At 35.3% G+C, this 21,563-nt stretch overlaps 1 long non-coding RNA gene across 1 annotated transcript in view; it reads left to right on the top strand.

Moving 5' to 3' along the window:
- Positions 1-21,563, top strand: part of LOC119866185 — a 55,601-nt gene that overhangs the window by 11,783 nt on the left and 22,255 nt on the right. The window lies entirely within an intron of this gene.

The following is a 21,563-nucleotide window of genomic DNA, read 5'->3' as shown; positions in this document are numbered from 1 at the left end:
CTATCTCTATGTCTATCTATCTATCTATCTATCTATCTATCTATCTATCATCTATCTATCTATTTATCTATCATCTATCTATCATCTATCTATCTATCTAGAGACCTAATATTTATTGCAAGCTTAATTGCTCCTCCAAGATCTAGACTCTAGCAGATAATTAATACACAATTAAAATGACATTGCACTGAGCCTCTGTGCTGTAGCTGCTGAGGTATTTATTAACCATCTTTACATCATCAATCATTATAAGCTTTCCTGACATTAGTTGGGTTTGAGATAAGCTGGAAGACTTGAAACTCAAGACTAGGTCTGAGGACTGGAAATATTTTGCTACCCAACTTTAGAGTAAAATGAATCAGAAGCAACTGGGACTAGCTCTACAAAACCAGATTTAATATGAGACTAAGCTTATGTTATAGAACTATGTTAGCTGAAAAAGAGAACAAGTAGCCTGTGTAAAGCTTGCTTTAAAACATTATTTTAGCATTTAATTTAATTTGAATACCGATGTATACAGATCACAAAATCAACTTACATTATTAAATTCTTTAGCATTTTATTGAACTAATCCATATCTGATGCATTATATAGAATAACAATTCCACTATACTTACTATGTAAATTAGCCCAAAACAATTTGGTTGTTACCTTTAGCTATAAACAGATATGACAAATTCAAGCTGATTTGGGATATTATTTAATCAGTGAGAGATAAAATGTGTGCAAATGAAAATGAAATGTCATATTTTACAAGTCAATTTCAAATTGAGATAATATAATTTCTACATAAAATTTGAGCTTCTCATAAATATTAACAATGCAAAGTCAAAGCTGCATCTTTACATTTATATCACTCTACAATATTATTTTTCAAGGATATGTTAATATGAATTACAGAAAATGAAAAAACTTTATCAGAATGAAACTCAGAAAAAAAACTCTGTTTATGTATTTCCCTTTAATTAGGTTCATTGTATATTTGTATTTTATATATGAAGTTTATATTTCAATTACATATACAGCAAAAAGCTAATATTTACATATTTATCATTACATGCAGGCCCTGTGCTAAAAGCTCTCTCTCTCTCTCTCTCTCTCTCTATATATATATATATATGCAAAGATACACATATATGTATTTTACATATACATATGTATATGTATTATACATATATATGTATTTTATCTTTAAAATTGGTCTATAAGGTAGGCATTATCATTATCCCACCAGTTTTATAATTAGGAAATAGACACTTAGAAAGTGTCTTATTTAACCTTAGAAAGGTTAAATAATCTGCCTAAGATTAAGCTGCTAATAATTGATAAAGCTGGAATAAGTCTCTGTTTTTCTGACTATGAGATTCATATTTTTATGCTATAATACTCCTGATTCTTCCCATAATATTCTCATATCAATTTAAGTACATTCTGAAGAACTGTATGGCTAATAAAGAAAACACAGAAAAGGTAAAAGCATAACTTCAAATGAATTCTCTTACAAATGGAAATATCATTTTTTTCTCAGTGTACATTTAAAACCCTCAAGATGATTTAACAAGATCATCAGTCAAGATGATTTTACCTTGACTTATATTTTCCCTAAGACCATTAAAATCTTTGATGAGATGGGTAGAAGATTAAAAAAATTGTCTATTCCAATCCAGAACATATTTTTTCTTTTCTTTCTTTCTTTTTCTTTTTCTTTTTTTTTTAAGAAATCTGGCTTGAAAAAGAGAGAACTTGAATTGACTTATAAGCAGTTTCTTTTTTTTTTAGAAAAATTGACTGCTCTGGTCTATTTCATTATTCAAAAGTACCAATGAAACTGAAGGAGTTTGGGAATCTCTGGTTCTAGTGGGTGGAACTCTTCTATAGTAAATCTGTGTTTGTCTAGGTGTAGGTAGATCTTCATTTCCTTATTTCTACACATTGTTTCCTTTGGAGAAGAGATTCTTTTTCTATGGGTGTCATGGAATGGAACTGTGCCTGCTAACTGGCTCTAGGTAATCTATACCTGGGAGATAGGAAGAGTCAATTCACTGGACAAATATTTCTTGAGCATCATCTATGGATCAGACACTGTGGAAGGTGCTAGAATAGAGCAGTAAAAGTAATATAAAAATTTCTGTAGTCTATATTCCAATAGAGGAAGGCAGACAATAACAAGTAATGTGTTGTAGATCAGAAGTTGATAAGCGCTCTGAAGAAAAATAATGTGAAGAGGGAAATGGGTGAATTTACAATTTTAGTTATTAAGAAATAACTTTAAACTTAACAGGAAAAAAATGAGAATAATGCATGACATTTCTGTTTTCAAGAACCATTTTATTTATTATTTATTTATTTATTTATTTATTTATTTATTTATTTTAATGTTTTTTTAATTTATTTATGACAGTCACACAGAGAGAGAGAGAGAGGCAGAGACACAGGCAGAGGGAGAAGCAGGCTCCATGCACCGGGAGCCTGATGTGGGATTCGATCCCGGGTCTCCAGGATCGCACCCTGGGCCAAAGGCAGGCGCCAAACTGCTGCACCACCCAGGGATCCCAAGAACCATTTTAGAGTAAGTTGCTATCACTCCTGATTACAATACACAAGGACTTTCTCCTACATAATCACAAAATAGCCATCAAAATCAAGAAATTAACACTGATTTTTCACTGCTCATACAGTTTCATCAGTTGTCCCAATGTTTTTTTAAAAACTTATTTAAATGCAATTAACATATTGGTTTCAGAGGTAGAGGTCAGTGATTTATCAGTGTTGTATGATACCCAGTGCTCATTCCATCATGTGCCCTACTTAATGTACATTATCCAGTTACCCCATCCTTCTACCCCCTTCACCTCCAGTGACCCTTAGTTTGTTTCATGTGATTACAGGTCTCTTATGATTTGTCTCCTTCTCTGATTTCATCTTGTTTTTTTTTACCTCTCTTCCCCATAATCCTCTATTTTGTTTTTTAAATTACACATATGAGTGAGATCATGTGATAATTGTCTTTCTCTGATTGGCTTATTTTATCGAGCATAATATTGTCTAGTTCCATCCACATTGCTGCAAATGTCAAGATTTCATTTTTTGATGACTGAGTACTATTCCATTTGAGATCTATCTATCTATCTATCTATCTATCTATCTATCTATCTATCATCTCACATCTTCTTTATCCATTTATCTGTTGATATATATCTGAGTTCTTTGCTCAGTGTGATTGTTGTGGGCATTGCTGCTATAAACATTGGCATACAGTGCCCCTTTGGATCACAACATTTATATCTTTGGGGTAAATACCCAGTAGTGCAATTGTTGGGTTGTAGGATAGCTCTTTGTTCAACTTTTTGAAGAATCTCCCTACTGTTTTCCAGGGTGACTGCACCAGCTTGCATTCCCACCAAGAATGTAAGAGGGTTCCCCTTTCTCTGCATCCTCACCAACTTCTGTCATTTTCTGACTTGTTCATTTTAGCCATTCTGATGGTGTGAGGTGATATCTCATTGTGGTTTTGATATGTATTTTCCCTGATACTGAGTGATGTTGAGCATTTTTTTCATGTGTCTGTTGGCCATTTGTATGTTTTCTTTGGAGAAATGTCTGGTCATGTCTTCTGCCCATTTCTTAATTGGAGTTTTTGGTCTTTGGGTGTTGAGTTTAATACGATCTTTATAGATTTTGGATACTAGCCCTTTATCTGATGTGTCATTTGCAAATATCTTTTCCCATTCTGTCAATTGTCTTTTGGTTTTGTTGATGGTTTACTTTGCTGTGCAAAAGCTTTTTATCTTGATGAAATCCCAAGTGTTCATTTTTGTCTTTGTTTCCCTTGCCTTTGGAGATGTATCTAGGAGGAATTTGCTGTGGCTGAGGACACAGAGGTTACTACCTGTGTTCTCCTCTAGGATTTTGATGGTTTCCTGCCTCACATTTGTGTCTTTCATTCATTTTGAGTCTATTTTTGTGTATGGTGTGAGGATATGATCCAGTTTCATTCTTCTGTGTGTGACTGTCCAGTTTTCCCAATACCATTTCTTGAAGAGACTGTTTTTTTTTTCCCATTGGATATATTTTCCTGTTAAGATTAGTTAAGCATAGGTCTGAGGGCCCATTTCTGTTTTTTTTTTAAGTCTGTTCCATTGATCTATGTGTTTTTGTGCCATTATCATACTATCTTGATGGTAGAACTTTGCAATAGAGCTTGAAGTCCAGAATTGTAATGCCATTAGTTTTGGTTTTCTTTTTCAACATTCCTTTGGCTATTCAGGGACTTTCTGGGTCCATACAAATTTTAAGATTACTTGTTCCAACTCTGTGAAATAAATTGATGGTATTTTTATAGGGATTGCATTGAATATATAGATTGATCTAGGTAGCATAGACATTTTAAGAATATTTGTTTTTCTAATCCATGAGCATGGAATGCTTTTCCATTTCTTTGTGTCATTCTCAATTTCTTTCATGAGTGTTCAATAGTTTTCTGAATACAGACCCTTTCCTCTTCAGTTTGGTTTATTTCTAGGTATCTTATGGCTTTGGGTGTCATTATAAATGAGATGAAGTCCTTAAGTTCTCTTTCTTCTGTCTCACTTTTAGTGTATAGAAATGCAACTGATTTCTGTGCATTGATATTATATCCTGCCTCATTGCTGAATTCCTATATGAGATTCTAGCAATTTTGGGGTGGAATATTTTGGGTTTTTCCATATAGAGTATCATGTCATCTGCAGAGTGAGAGTTTGACTTCTTCTTTGCTGATTCAGATGCCTTTTATTTCTCTTTGTTTTCTGATTGCTGAGGCTAGGACTTCTAGTACTATGTTGAACAGCAGTGGTGATAGTGGACATCCCTGCTATGTTCCTGTCATAAGGGGAAAAGCTCTTAGTTTTTCCTCACTGAGAATGATATTCATTGTAGGCTTTTCAGATATGGCTTTTATGATACTGAGGTATGTTCTTTTATCCCTACACTGTGAAGAATTTTAATTAAGAAAGGATGCTGTACTTTGTCAAATACTTTCTCTGCATCTATTGAGAAGATCATATGGGTCTTGTCTTGTCTTTTATTAAAGTAATGTCTCACATTGATTGATTTGTGGATGTTGAACAATCCTTGCAGCTCAGGAATAAATCCCACTGGATTGTGGTGAATAATCCCTTTAATGTATTGTTGAATCCTATTGGCTAGTATTTTGGTGAGAATTTTGGCATCTATGTTCATCAAGGATATTTGTCTGTAACTCTCCTTTTCGGTGGAGTCTTTGTCTGGTTTTGGGATCATGGTAACGCTGGCATCATAGAAAGAGTTTGGAAGTTTTCCTTTCATTTCTTTTTTTTGACACAGCTTCAGAAGAATAGGTACTAATTCTTCTTTAAACATATGCTAGAGTTTCTCTGGGAAGCCATGAGGCCCTGGATTCTTGTTTGTTAGGAGATTTTTGATTACTGCTTCAATTTCCTTGCCAGTTATGGGTCTGTTCAGGTTTTCTATTTCTTCCTGTTTCAGTTTTGGTAGTTTATATGTCTTTAGGAATACATCTATTTTTTTCCAGATTGCCTAATTAGTTGGCATATAGTTGCTCATAATATGTTCTTATAATTGTCTGTATTTCTCTGGTGTTGGTTGTGATCTCTACTCTTTTATTCATGATTTTATTTATTTGGGTCCTTTATCTTTTCTTTTTGATAAGTATGGCCAGGGATCAATCTGATTGATTCTTTTAAAGAAACAGTTCTTAATTTCATTGATCTGTTCTATCATTCTTTTGGTTTCTATTTCATTGATTTATGCTCTAATCTTTATTATTTCTCTTCTCCTACTGGGTTTGGCTTTATATGATGTTCTTTCTCCACCTTCTTTTAGGTGCAAGGTTAGGTTGTGTATTTGAGACCTTTCTTGTTTCTTGAGAAAGGCTTATATTGCTGTATACTTCCCTCTTAGGACCACCTTTGCTGCATTCCAAAGGTTTTGGACAGTTTTGTCTTCATTTTCATTTGTTTCCATGAATTTTAAAAATTCTTCTTTAATTTCCGGGTTGACTCATTCTTTAGCAGGATGCTCTTTAGTCATTATGTATTTTAGTTCTTTCCAAATTTCCTCTTGCAATTGAGTTCCAGTTTTAAAACATTGTGATCCAAAAATATGCAGGGAATGATCCCATTATTTTGGTACTGGTTGGGACCTAATTTGTGACCTAATATGTGATCTATTTTGGAGAATGTTCCTTGTGCACTCAAGAAGAATATGTATTCTGTTGCTTTAGGATGGAATGTTCTGAATATACCTGTGAAGTCCATTTAGTTCAGTGTGACATTCAAAGCTCTTGTTTCCTTATTGATCTTCTGCTTGGACGATCTGTCCATTGCAGTGAGTGGGGTGTAAAAGTCCCCTAATATTGCTGTATTATTATCGATGTGTTTCTTTAATTTTGTTATTAAGTGGCTTATATAATTGGCTGCTCCCATGTTAGGGGCATAAATATTTACAATTGTTAGATCTTGTTGGATAGACCCTTTAATTATGATATAGTGTCCTTCTTCATCTCTTATTACAGTCTTTGGTTTAAAATCTAATTTGTCTGATATAGGGATTGCCACCCCAACTTTCTTTTAACGTCCATTAGTAAGATAAATGGTTTTCCACCCCTTCAATTTCAATCTCGAGGTATCTTTGGGTCTAAAATGAGTGTCTTGCAGACAGCATGTTGATTGGTCTTGCTTTTTTATCCAATCTGTTACCTTGTGTCTTTGATTGGGGCATTTAGCCCATTTACATTTAGAGTAACTATTGAATGATTAGTGCCATTGTATTATTTGTAAAGTCACTGTTTCTGTATATAGTCTCTGTTCCTTTCTGTTCTATTTTACTTTTGGGCTCTCTTTTTGCTTAAAGGATCCCTTCTAATATTTCTTGTAGGACTTGTTTGATGGCCACGAATTTTTTAGTTTCTGTTTGTCTTGGGAGCTTTTTATCTCTCCTTATATTTTGAATGACATCTTAGCTGAATAAAGTATTCTTGGCTGCATATTTTTCTCATTTAACACCATGAATATATTATGCCAGTCTTTCCCGGCTTGTCAGGTCTCTGTGAATAGGTCTTCTGCCAGTCTAATGTTTCTACCCTTGTAGGTTACAGACCTCTTGTCCTAAGCTACTTTCAGGATTTTCTCTTTGTCATTGACATTTGCAAGTTTCACTAGTATATGTCAGGATGTTGACCTATTTTTATTGATTTTGAGGGGAATTCTCTGTGTCTCCTGGCCTTAGGTGCCTGTTTCCTTCCCCAGATTAGGGAGTTTTCTGCTATAATTTTCTCCAATACACCTTCTGCCCCCACCCCCTTTCCTATTCTTCTGGGATCCCAATTATTCTAACGTTGTTTTGCTTGATGGTATCGCTTATCTCTTAATTCTCCCTTTGTGATCCAGTAGTTATCTCTTTCTTGGCTTCTTTATTCTCCATATCATATTATTCTCCATATCTTCTTTATTTTATCTCCTATATCACTAATTCTCTCTTGTCTTATTTATCATAGGAATGGAGCCTCTATTTTTTATTGCGTCTATTAATAGCCTTTTTGATTTTGACTTGATTAGATTTTATTTCTTTTATTTCTCCAGAAAGGCATACTCTTGTGACTTCTATGCTTTTTTCCAGTCCAGCTAGTATCTTTACAATTGCTATTCTGAACTCTAGTTCTGACATCTTACTTATATCCATACTGATTAGGTCCCTGGCAGTCAGTACTACCTCTTGTTCTCTCTCTTTTTAAAAAAGATTTTATTTATCTATGAGAGAGAGAGAAAGAGAGAGAGGGAGAGAGAGAGGCAGAGACACAGAGAGAGAGAGAGAGAGAGGCAGAGACACAGGCAGAGGGAGAAGCAGGCTCCATGCAGGGAGCCTGAGGTGGGACTCAATCCTGGGTCTCCAGGATCAGGCCCTGGGCTGAAAGCAGCGCTAAACCACTGAGCCACCTGGGCTACCCCTCTTGTTCTTTCTCTCTCTCTCTCTCTCTTTTTTTTTAAATTTATTCATTCATGATAGACACAGAGAAAGAGAGAGGCAGAGACACGGGCAGAGGGAGAAGCAGGCAGGCAGAGGGAGAAGCAGGCTCCATGCGGGAGCCCTACGTGGGACTCGATCTGGAGACTCCAGGATCGCACCCTGGAACAAAGGCAGGTGCTAAACCGCTGAGCCACCCAGGGATCCCCTCTTGTTCTCTTTTTTGAGGTGAGTTTTTCTGTCTTGTCATTCTACCCAGAGAAGAATAGATGAGTGAGAGAACAAAATACTAAAATGGAAACAATGACCCCAGAGAAATATACACTAAACACATCAGAAGAGACCAAAACTGAAAAGAAGGAAAAAGAGAAGGAATATAATCAGACAGGTGAACAGAATAGAGCAAAACACTGGATCCTGTGTGTATTTTGGCCCATTTTTTTTTTTTTTTTTAGAAAACTAGATCCCAAAATTGTGATGAAAGAAGAACTTACATTGTACATAAATAAATAAAAACAATGAAAAGATAGAATGTAACTGTAAAAATGAATATTAAAAGAGAAAAAAAAGAAGGAATATAAACAGGTGAATAGAACAGAGCAATATAGTATATCCTGAGTGTATTTTGGTTGGTTTGTTAGAAGAAACTACATTTCAAAATTGTAAAGAGGGATCCCTGGGTGACGCAGCGGTTTAGCGCCTGCCTTTGGCCCAGGGCGCGATCCTGGAGACCCAGGTTCGAATCCCATGTTGGGCTCCTGGTGCATGGAGCCTGCTTCTCCCTCTGCCTGTGTCTCTGCCTCTCTCTCTCTCTCTCTCTCTCTGTGACTATCATAAATAAAAAAAAAAAAAGAAAAGAAAACAAAAAACAAAATTGTAAAGAAAGAAAAAATATATGCAAAAATAAAATTAAATATATTGGATAATATATTTACATATTTATATAAAAAATATATATGTTTATAAATATATATATATTATATATTATATATATATTTATATATATATCCAATATATTATTGGATAATATAAAGGATAGAATGTAATTGGAGATGAAAATTAAAAAAGACTTTAATGAAACAGAAAAAACAAACAAAAAGGTAAATATGATCAGACAGGTGAAGAGAACAGTACCATACACTAGATTCTCGGTATATTTTGGTCTGTTAGAAGAAATTTCATCCCAAAATTATAAAGAAAGAAATATAATATATATATGTATATATATATACACACACACACATAAAGTTATTGAGTTTATTATATATATATATACACACACACAAAGTTAAAATTAAATACAATGAAAGGATAGAACGTAACTATAAGAATAACAATTACAAAAGATTTTAAAATAGAGATTATAAAATACAAAATTGTAAAAGGAAAGAGAAAAAAATTAAAATTGAAAGACTAAAGAATCATGGGAAAAAGAATCATGAATTCTATGTGCTATATTCTCCTATTGCTGGGGATTTGCAGTTCTCAAAGTTTGGTAAACTTGGTCTTGGCTGGATGATCTTGCTGATCTTCTGGCAGAGGAGCCTATTGCATTGATTCTCAAGTATCTTTCCTTGGGGGGAACTGCATTGCCCTTGCCAGGGGGCCAGGCTAAGTGATGTGCTCTGGATTGCTCTATGTGGCTTTTGTTTCCTGAAGGCTTTCTGTGTAGCTTTAGAGGATGTAAGTGAAAATGGCAGCTTCCCAGTCTCCAGCCCCAGGGTGAAAGCTTGGGGCCCCACTCCTCAGTACACCCAGAGCGATAAGCAGTCAATCACTCCTGTCTCTCTGGTCTCTGTCCACACTTGTGCTCACCCAGCCTGTAACTGAGCATTTCTATCTCAGTAGAAATGCAGACTCCTGTGGTGCAATTCCGCATTGCTCCTTTCAGGGTGGAAGGGGGGCCTTGCCATTTCTGCTGGTCCTGCCATTTATTGGACCCCTAGCTTGGGGAGCAGTGCTGCCAGTTGTGCCGAGGTTCGGGGTTTATGGCAACCCTGAGCTGAGAGCTCACTCGTGGGCTTGCTGATTGCAGCTGGTTTCCCTGCTCTGATGGTTGGGAATTCTGAGATACCCAGGCATCCCTCATCTTCCTGTGACCCTGTGGATCCTGAGACCACACTGTCCCACCTAGGATTCCACTCCTGCTTGGTGCCTGAGCGCCTTTCAGTCGGGGCATCCTTTACTGGAGCAGACTTCTAAAGGTTCTGATTTTGTGTTCAGCTATTATATTATTTTTTGGTTGCTGGCTGCCAGAGGCTCCTCCCCCTGAAGTTTATCTTCACATATATCACCTCAGATTCACTTTTCCACACCTCCTACCTTGCAGAAAGTGGCCACTTTTTCTATTTGTAGAGTTGTAGCTATTCTTTCCTTAGATCTCTGGTTGAGTTCACAGATGTTCAGAATGATTTAATAGCTATCTAGCTGAATTCCTGGGACTAGATGAAACTAAGGTCTCCTACTCCTCCACCATCTTGGACTCTCTCCTCCCCAATAAAGTTCTTTATACAAAAAGACCCTATTAAGGATGGGATGCACTTAGTTGTCCTGTCTTTCTAGTGTTCTAAGTAGTTTTTCATTGATGGAGAAAATCTTTTCACTCTATCTCTCTCCAAAAATTACATCATGTACTTTAAATGTCTTACAATTATATTTGTCCATTAGACCTCAGTAAAGCTGGGGAAAAACCAGTTTTTCACTATTTCTTTGACTTTCAAATTTGACCTTTTGGAGATATTTGCTAAACATTTTGTAGAAAGTTCTAGTATGTGGGTTTGTCTGATGACTCCTCATGATTAGATACCAATTATACATTTTTGGTAAGAATGCCACATAAGTCAAATTGTGTTCTTATTGCCTTCAATCAAGTGAGGTTATTTCAATTTGTCTCATAACTGTTAACATTAACTTTAATCACTTAAGGAGATGTCTGTTAGGCATCTTCATTGCAGGGTTATTCTTTTTCCATTCATAATTTAAAAGCATTTTATGGGGAAGTATTTTGAGAGTATGTAAATATCCCATTCCATATTAACTTTCATCCACTATTTTAGCATCTATTGATGTTTCTTGGTTGATAATTACTATCATGGTCTATGAGTTTCATACATTTATTAGTCATTGTTCTACTATAGAGAAAATCTTTCTTTTGTCTATATTTATTTACTATTTGAAAAATTTAGATCAGGATAAACTCATGGGTTTTTATAATATAATTTTATATAATTTTTAGCATTATTATTTAATTTGATACTCACATTTTTCCCATGTTGGCCAATGGAGGTTCTTTTAAGTTGACATCTGAATCATTTTGACGACACTGCATCTTTGAGTGCTCCTTTCTTTCTGGAATACAAAGATGCTTCAGGCTCTTTCTGTAATTTCTCTGCTTAGCCCTGGAATCAGCCACTCTTGAGGATCTCTGGATTTCTTAAGTGAAAAATGACATTGGATATTTAGAAACCAAGATCTGAGTGCTAGATATATTTGTTGCCAAAGAGGTATTGCTGCTCCTAAATATTTTTAATGTTCATAGCTAAAGTCACATGTATGACTATGCATTCATATATGTATACATATACACACATACCTACTTATGTACATATTCATTTCTATATCTATATATTCTCAAAATATGAGTTAACATTAACTTCTAGCTCCCTTCCAACACCACAGGGTTCATTCTAGTTTTCTCCCTTTTGTAACTCCCTTCTTTTCCAATAAGATACATAGCTGCCATAACCTTTAACCTTACATATTGGATAAATATTTTCTGAATAGAACCAATCTCTTGTTGCTGCTACCAGGGCAAAACTCTTTAGTCTTCACCACTTTATCTTGTGGAGACTTCAACATGCTGCTCCAAGCTTCCTCTCTCAGTGCTCCCTCCACAGATGGCCTCTGCAACTCATAGATTGCTAAGTAATAACACACAGGTCTGCTGCTTCTCCCAGCCCAACCCTGCATAGGTGACTACATTTCTGGGCTTTTGGAAAAACTTATTTAGGAATGTAGGAAGAATACAAGGTTGCAATTTTTGATATAGTGGTCAGGAAACATCTTGCTAATATTAGATTGGAGGGAAGATCTATAGTTGGTTAGAGAGTGGATCGTGTATGTGATATTTGAAGAAGAGTATTTTAGGCAGAGGAACTAGCTCGTGCAGAGGTCCTGAGGCACAAAGATGCCCTGTGAGTTAAAAGCAGAGAGGCTACCATCATTACAACACAGTGAAAGGGAGAGAGAGTAAGTGATGTCAGACAGATGTCAGTAGGACAGACTCTGCAAGGCCTTGTAGACCATTGTATAGTCTTGGCTTTTCTCTAAGTGAGCTAGGGGGCCATAGGAGGATTTTGAGCAGCAAAGTCATGTAATCCAACTTTTGTTTTAAAGGTTCATCCTAGTTCCTGTGTTGAGAATAGACTGTATGTATGTGTGTGGTGGTAGGTGGGTAGGGGAGAGGGAAGTTGAAAGCAAGCAGAACAGTTAAAATACCATTGGGATATTTAGAGGAGAAATTAGACTAAGTGTGGTAACTGTGGAGATGGTGAGGAGTGGTCAGATTCTGGATATATTTTGAAGGAAGGGTTGATGGGATTTGCTGACTGGATAGATACAGAGTATAAGAATCAAAGATATATAGGTAACAAATACTTTAAAAATACTGAAATGTAAATTTAAGGAAGTCAGGGATTTTTTTTTTTCTTTTTTCTCTTTGGTCAGTTTTGTTCACTGTTTTATCCCCAATTCCCAGAAAAATGCCTGGCTCATAACAGACATTCAACAAGTAGTTGTTGAATTGTTGAAGAAAAAAAAAGTAAAGAGGAAACCTAGCATTTATGCCTCTTGGGGAATTCACATCTTCCTTAATGATGGATTTAGAAATTACTACGGAAAAATATTGGGAAACCTATATTTAGTCAACCAATGAAATGTGAGGGGAGAATAAAAGAGACCAAGAAAAATATTCTTTTAAATGTTTTCTTTTACCAAATATACCTTCTTAAAATGAATGTTAAGAACATTCAAAGGACATAATTGTGCTCAGTAGCTCCTTCTTTAGGGCATTAGCACTCACCTACTATGACATGATGCATTCTTGCGCACATGGGATGGGTGGCAAGAAATTCGCTGCTCACAATTAGGAAGCACCAAAATTTGAGTAGAATATTTGTAGAAAAATAAGAGCAGGTGTGATTATTCTTATTAGAGCAGACTCTTTCCCTCTTTTTTTTATTTGTTTTGAATTAGAGCAGCATATTTGCAACAAGTATACTAGAAAATGTACATAACTTGCAACCTTTCTCATCTTTTCCATACCCATACTGATACAAACTGGTACAAACTTTCTAGAATGATATTGAGGATATATGTAAGAAACCTTAAAAATATTTGTGAAGGTTGACACTGCAATTCCCACTCTGTATCTTGCTCAGTATTGTTCATGTACAAAGCATGTACATAAATTGACCTATTTCACCAGACTGGTTTTACAGAAAATCTCATTTAGTTGAAAAAATTCACATAGTTCACATACATTTCTCAAGATTTCACATGTTCAAACAGTACAATATCTGGTGACTCACTTTTGAAGTTGCCTTCACATAAATTGTTGAACAATTTAGGGGGCTTAATTTACCAAAAGAGATGATCTTCCCTACAGATTTTTGAGCCAGAGAAGCAGCAGGATAATGTGACTAACCATATGATGTTGTTTTGCCATTATAACGTTTTTCTCTCTCCATACTAATACTACCCATGCCCTTGGCTACAATGATGACCTGCACATACCACAGTAGCTCTTTTTTTGAGATCCTACTCTCTCAGTCTACATTGTAGTCAGGTATGAGTGACTCACAATTTGCACACATGAATGCAGCTTTTATGGTTATAAAACATTACAATACAAAAATTAATAATACAAATAATTGGGATAATACAAAAAACAACTATTACCTAACAGTTCAGACCATTTCTTTTCTTTCTTTCTCTATTATTGGGATCTTACTATAATATTTATTCTCCTCCTCATCCTTCTTTTTTGAGTGAAAGAGAGGGGAAGGACCAGAGAGAGAGGGAGAAAAAGAATCTTAAGCAAGCTCAGTGCCCAGTGCATAGCCTGATGGAGGCTCAATCTTACAACCCATGATCATGACCTTAACTGAAATCAAGAGACTGACACATAACTGACCAAGCCACCCAGGTGCCCCTCTTCGTTTTTTAATGTTTAGCTGTCACACTTAATATTATATTATTTTACCATAGTTGGGGAAGTTTTTTAAACATAGTTTTTAATAGTCACAAAATATACTGTATTAAGAGTTACCAAAGTTGATTTAAATAATCCCTGATTGTTGGATGCTTTGTCACTTCTTCATTTTGAAGTGTTCCTAGGCAAGGATTTTAGTTGAGCAGGTGAGGGGACTAAAGATTTGGACACTTGATGGACATGAATTGGGGAGATAAATTGAGGTATAAAAGAATATATTGCATGTATAGTCATTACCATTAGCTTCATTATAGCCCCAACTATTTTATTTTATTATTTTATTTTATTTTATATTTTATTTTATTTTATTTTATTTTATTTTAATTTAATTTTATTTTGATTTTTATAGCCCTAATTTTCAAACCAGGTTCTGACTCAGGCCCAAGGATGGGGATATTACAGAACAGTGTCACCAATTGCATGTCATGAATTTTTTTTTTAAGATCATTTTACTTGATGCTTAAATAACCCATCAAGTAATTCAAGTCAGTAAAAATATGACTTTGTTTCATGTCCTGCCATGCTACTAATGGCTGCTAGAGGGCAGCAGAAGCCAGGAACTGACAGGGAAAGCACCAACTTAAAAAGGCTGAGGAGGCTCTGCCCAGGCCTGGGAACCATCTGTTCAGGGTTGAGACAGAAGATTGGGTTCAAAGAGTCTGCAATAAGGGTTTCTTTAGTAACTTGAGAGGCTAACAAAATAAAGGAATAGCAAGAGTGCTAAAAAAGGTTAGGTACTTAAGAGGCACTTAACCTTAAACCTTTCGAAGAGTGAAACTAACAAATGAAGACGATGAAGAATCCCCAAGTTTAAGCCAAAAGCCATGGGTTATCAGGCTATTTGAAGGAGAGGGTAGAGTTAAAGCTCTATCAGGTTTGAAGTGCACATATCAGGGAAACAAGTTGTCTGTACAAGGAATGGGGATATCAGAGGGCCATAACAACATGACATCATCTGAGGAAACTCCATTTGAAGAGGCCACATACCAAGGTCACAAGTAAATAAATGTTAGGGCATGACAACCTGGGAGGTTTGGAAACTATAGGAAGAGGAAACATTTTAGTAAAATAGTTTCTACCTTCTGGTAGTAGAAAAAACACTGGGCAGGAGTACTGAGAATTGGATTTAAAGCCTACCACCAACTAGTTATATGACTATGAGCAAGTCACTTACCTTTTTTGGACTTCTGGTTTCTCATGGAAAAATTTGGGGGCTGGGCTGGATGAATTCCAAGATACCTAAACTATTTGAAATTTTAGGAGTGGATTGATTGGTGATTAGTTTAATCAAAACCATCATCCAGTTACACAGTGTAGATAGAGTGAGAAGTCTGTCCAGCCCATCAATCCTTTTTTGGTTTCTACAAATTGTTCTAATATAGCTAACCAAGGAGTGTTGCAATCCCAACATTTCTTATTTGTACTTATGATGAACAGAAGTTGATGTTTCATACTGTGAATTCATGTAAAAGGAAGAAGAAATAACAAAGTTTCTTGGAGTTGTTGATCCTGTTTTAAATAGACTGGTATATGTCTTTGTGAAATCTTTTAAGGATTTGTGGAAGAATGCGCTGAAACTCATCATTGCTATTTAAACTCTTTGGTTGTTGCCACGTTGAAAACTAGAGTTAGGAAGACTTTAAAGAAACTTCAGGATATTTTAGATTTTTCCAATCAGAGTTCATATTGTTGAATTCTAAAGTACTAGATAATGATAAACACATTGTCAAAATGTTCAACATTCCCTTTTTTCTAATTATCAGTGTATGATGACAAGCAATTTTTTTGCTTTCAAATTTCTTTTACATTTGTAACCCTCTTTTAAAATGGGCATTATTGCTGTTTGAATTTTATATCTTTATGGAAAAATAAAGCTAAGGAGGCTGTTTATAGTTCTTAGATTATGAGGATTTTCTTTTGAAAACCTATTCTGTGTGTAGAAATAGGAGAATGTCAAATGTAGACATTTTAAAATTTCAGCAACCTTACAACTGGTTGTAAATAGAATCTGATCTGCTTTTTCATCTGGTTTCATAGAAAAAAACTAAAAATATATTATTAAAAATGATGCATAGTTGAATTGATTTTTAAAGTGGGAAGATATCATAGACATTGTAGCATGAGGGATCCTTGACACTTTCATTGCCAATGGCTCTTTTAATTATTTTTCTTCATTGACTCAGCATTTTGAAATATTTTGTCTATTTTTCCTCACCAAAACCACTTCTAAAATAATTAGGTTTTTCACTTTAAACTAATCTGAAACACATACAATTGCTGATCTTTTAGCATGAGTTTAGCAATGACACCATTCTGAGATGATGAATTTCAATCAAATAAAAAAATCCTGGTATTTAGTGCACATTCACTGTGAACAGATACATTATTTTTTTCAAGCATAGTTAATGTACAGAATAGTATTAGTCAAGTGTACAATGTAATAATTCAATAATTCTATATATTGCTCAGTGCTCACGACAATAAGTGTAATCACCTTCTGTCTCCAATGTTATTACCATGTTATTGACTCTATTCCCTATGCTGTACTTTTCATCTCCATGACTTACTTATTTTGTAATTGGAAGTTTGCACCTCTTAATCCCCTTTATCTATTTCACCCATTTCTCCACCCACCTCCCATCTGGCAACCACTAATTTGTTCTTTATAGCAAATACATGAAATCTATTTTGGTTTGAAATATTAAAAATAGCTCCAGGTCTCCTATTAACCTTGGGGAACTACTTCTTTTTCCTCCCTCTCTCAATTTGCAGATAAGTAGGTAAGTCAATTATTTAAAGTACCACTGATACAAGTCCAATCTCTATCTACAAAAGTAGATATTCCCTCTTCTTTAGGATTAATCATTATAACTTATAAGTATGAAGTTAAGTTCATACTTTTTAGAAAAAGTGAATCTAAAAATTTGAGTTGGTTAGTTTTTCAGTTTTATTTGTTTGTTTCTAGATGACATTTAAACTGAATACATTTAACTTTAGGAGGTATCTCAAGCAGATTCAAAGAACTAAATTCTGGATATTTCCTGGAAAATAAATTCCAAGGTAGTGTCCCTTACTGTTGTTTTCTTTTTGGAATCCTTTAAGAATAAGAGTTGAGAGAGTATTTTGTTTTAGCAGCATGTTGATGTGACTCATTTTATTACTCAAATTTTATTAGATAATAACTTAGTTGCAAAAATAGGAAATATTTAATTTCTGACTCTCTTGAAGCTAAATTGTAATATTGTTTGTGTGTGTATGTGTTTGCTGATAACTTGAGGTCTCTTCCCAACCCTGCCCCTAAACATGTTATATATATACATGTATAGCTTTTTAGAGGTGAGGAAGAGGATTATTTTGAATACTCCCGAAATAAAGTATAGATTACTTTTGGAACTAGCTTTGGCTCCTCCTCTTTCTCTGCATACATATAGCTAAAACTATCTCTTCCATTCCTTACTGTGATGCCTGAAAGTTCTATATCACTCCCCCCATTTTTGTGATCAAAATATCCAAATAAATCATTTTGGAGGGTTAGCACAATGATTTATTATTAGCATAACCAAGGCTTCATGAACTAATTTGTTAACAAGGCTAACTAGCAGAGAATAGGATGAGAGATAGGAAAAATCAAATTTGGAAGAGTAGTGAGATGAAAGACAACGGAACTCAGAATGCTCAAGTGGTGGGTAGTGACAGACACAGTTACTCTGGAGGCATCAGGAGCCTGAAGTTAGAATCAAAGAGTTGATTGATTTTTGTTTTACTCATAATTTTGTTTAGATTAATTCTGTGGATAGTATTTGTGTCTGAGGAAAACCAAGCCTTTAAGGACATATTTGAAAATTAAATATTTTTGTGCCTGCTTCTAGCACTGATCTAGTATTGGAACCCTCACTGCTTGCTTTTTAATATTGCAGTCATCACTAGAGTAAAATAAAAATTGAATTTTCTGGTTTTTTTTTAAATATTAACAATTAAAAAATACTTTAGTCTTATACTTGAAAAAAAGTTCTTGGATTTGAATTTTATGTTTGTGCACAGAGAATATTTTGAGGAAGGCATCTTTAAAAACAGAACCAAAAAATTTGACTAAAAACACTTAGAACTCTTCAATTGGCAACTATTGAAAAATTACTTAGAGAACTCCTTGAGAACAGAACATTTCAGGGTTTTATAGAATCCTGTAACTCATACTTATAGAGTTGGTTACTGGGAGAATCTGACCTAGAGACAGTTATTTGCTCTTCCTTCAGATGCTCAATTCACAAGGCTGGAACTCCTGAAGATCTGAAAATAAACCTAAATCGAAAATGCTTTCATTTCTCTGTTTAATAATATTAGGTACCACTTTCTTGTCAAAGTCTTGTCATGAGGCAGACATTTACATTAGCAGCTGTAATCTATACAGCCATCCTGTAAGGTGGTTAATAGCTAACACCGAGAGGTGGAATAGCACAGGAGTACTGGTTCTGGGTCACATAGAATAGTGCCTAGCACCTATCTGGATTCAGACTCCACCCATGTTACTTAATGGCTGAGTGGTCTTGGTTTCTTTATCTTTAAGATCCAGAAAATTAGTACCTATCATACAATGTTGCTGTAAGTGAGAAGGTGGCCTGGCTCTATCAGTTAGGCCTTGGTTATAGAAGCAAGCCTGATAAATGGCAGCTAGTTTGTGGTGTTTGCCTACGGAACATAAAAATTTAATAGAAGTGGAATGGCAGACAAGGCCGTTCTGTGATCGTGATGAATCAAGACAAGATTATAATTATGTCTAAACACAGACAAAAGTAAGAAAATTGACCACAAAAAAGACCAAGTATCCCCTTGTCCTGGACTGTAGGACAATGAACGACTATAACTTCTTTATCAATTACAAATCTAACCTTACTGTATTCTTCTTGCCTTCTACATAAGAACTATTAAGATACCAATCATACATAAAATGACCTTTATTGTCTAACGATATCAAATTCAGAGCAATGTTCTATTTCCTCTAACTCTCCCTAAATCACCTAATACAAGCCTGAGCCTTATTCTTAGAATTCTAACACCCACTTGCTGAGATGCCCCAAAGTTCTCCACAACGTGTGTTCTCTCTCATTGCAACAAGTCAATAAACCCAACCTTGTTTGACCGAATGCTCCTTGTGGTCCTTGGCTACAGGGCATTGACATGAAGAGTGGATGAGTTAATCCATGCAAAGTACTTAGAATAGTGCCTCGTACTTGGTAAGTGCTCAATGAATATTATCTATATAGTGTTTCATGATTTTGTAGACAGTGATATGGAAACTAGAGAGGGCCTGCAGCTGGGGGCTGGTGGTGCTGAAATTTCAGTTCAGTTTTACTATGCTCCAGAGCCCATGCTTTCACTATACCACACTGTAGTCACTGATTCATCACCATGGCTTTCTCATCCCTCCTGTCACCAGGTGCCTTTACTGGACTCTGAGATTCTAATTTTGTCTTGATCTAAGGTTGGGCAAAAATTCTTTCCCTTTAAATGGCATTAAAAATCAGCTGTTAATCCTTTTCATTTATGTAGAGGCTTGTTAGGTGAAAGACCTTCAGATTTTCTTTCTTTTACTACAACTTTAGTCTTTTGATCATGGAAAAATTCTCTTTTATCCTTTGAAGTTTCATTGACTAAAAAGGCTATGCTAAAGAATGTTAACTTAAATATTTAGCAAGAGAAGGTAGCTGAAAGACAAGAATGGCAATAGTCCCAAGCTAGCCTCAAGGTAGAAAAGTCTGAAGAGGGGATCTCAAGTGTAGGCCTCAGTAAAACCATACAGCCAACTGCTACAGGAATAAAGGAATACAGAGAACCTTAAGGAAAGGCAATATTGACAGAAAAAGGGATTGATAATAAAATTAGACCATGGATGTAAGTGCCTTTTGCATTCACTCACCTTCTAGTTTATCCCATGGGGATTTGTATGTGCTCTGGGGTGGGTAGAGTGACAAATGTATTTGCATTAGGTCAGAACTTTTTTTTTTTTTTAAGATTTTATTTATTCATGAGAGACACACAGAGAGAGGCAGAGACATAGGCAGAGAGAGAAGCCAGCTCCATGCAGGGAGCCCGATGTGGGACTCGATCCTGCGACCCCAGGATCACCCCCTGAGCCGAAGGCAGATGCTCAACTGCTGAGCCACCCAGGTGTCCCAGGTCAGAACTTCTATTGAGTTTTTCCTAATCTGTGTTTCTGAGAGTGCTAGTATTTTATTATTATTATTATTATTATTATTATTATTATTATTATTATTTTATTTAAATTCAATTTGGCAACATTTAACACCCAGTGCTCATCTCATCATGTACCCTCCCTTAATGTCTGTTACCCAGTTACCCCATCCACTCACCCACCTCCCCTTCTGCATCCCTTTGTTTCCCAGAGTTAGAATTCTCTCATGATTTGTCTTCCTTTCTAATTTTTCCCCACTCAGTTTCCCTTCCTCCCCTTATGGTTCCTTTCACTGTTTCTTATATTCCACATATGAGTGAAATCATTTGATAATTGTCTTTCTCCAATTGATGTATTTCACTCAGTGTAATACCCTCCAGTTCCATCCACGTCGAAGTAAATGGTAGGTATTCCTCCTTTCTGATGGGAGTAAAATTCTTTCCAAGTATGACTATTGTGGACATCACTCATTGCTGGTATTCTTAGGAGATATTAATATATGTTCTGTGAAAGATAGTTTAACGGTCAATTTTTTGAACCATCCCAACTGTGTCTACTTCTTGTAGATTCACAAGTGGATATTAACAGCAATTAAAAGCTCTTAAAAGTGCAGAATACTTGTTTAATTTTGTAAGTTAAGCATTGCCCAAATTTATTTGAATTTAAGATTTTTTTTCCTTAGAACATATTAACATCATTAGCATTATCATTATAGCTAACACAGAGTATCTACCATACATCAGATACTGCTCTAAATACTTTTCATATATTAATTCATTGCCTCAACAATTTTATTATAGTCAGGGAGACTGAGGCATAGAACAGTTAAGTAACCTATTCAGGGTGACTTAGCTGGGAAATCAGTACAGAAGATTCTTTTAACTGCTAATGTCTTAGGAGAAAAAGTGGGAAGTGCCCTTTTGACTGAAGGAGGTAAGAAAGAGCAAAGAGCTAGATTTATTTAAGTATTCAATCAACATTTATGTTGAACAAATGCTATTCAAAGTACTGGAGATAGCAGCATTAAGACAGACAAGATTCCAGTTCTTATGTAGCTTACATTGTAGTTGGGATAAAGAGATAATAACAAATAAGCACATG

Source organism: Canis lupus, chromosome 14 (assembly GCF_011100685.1).
Source record: "Canis lupus familiaris isolate Mischka breed German Shepherd chromosome 14, alternate assembly UU_Cfam_GSD_1.0, whole genome shotgun sequence".
Classification (NCBI taxonomy): Eukaryota; Metazoa; Chordata; class Mammalia; order Carnivora; family Canidae; genus Canis; species Canis lupus.
Note: the sequence above shows the minus strand (reverse complement) of the source record. Positions and strands in the feature narration are given on the sequence as shown.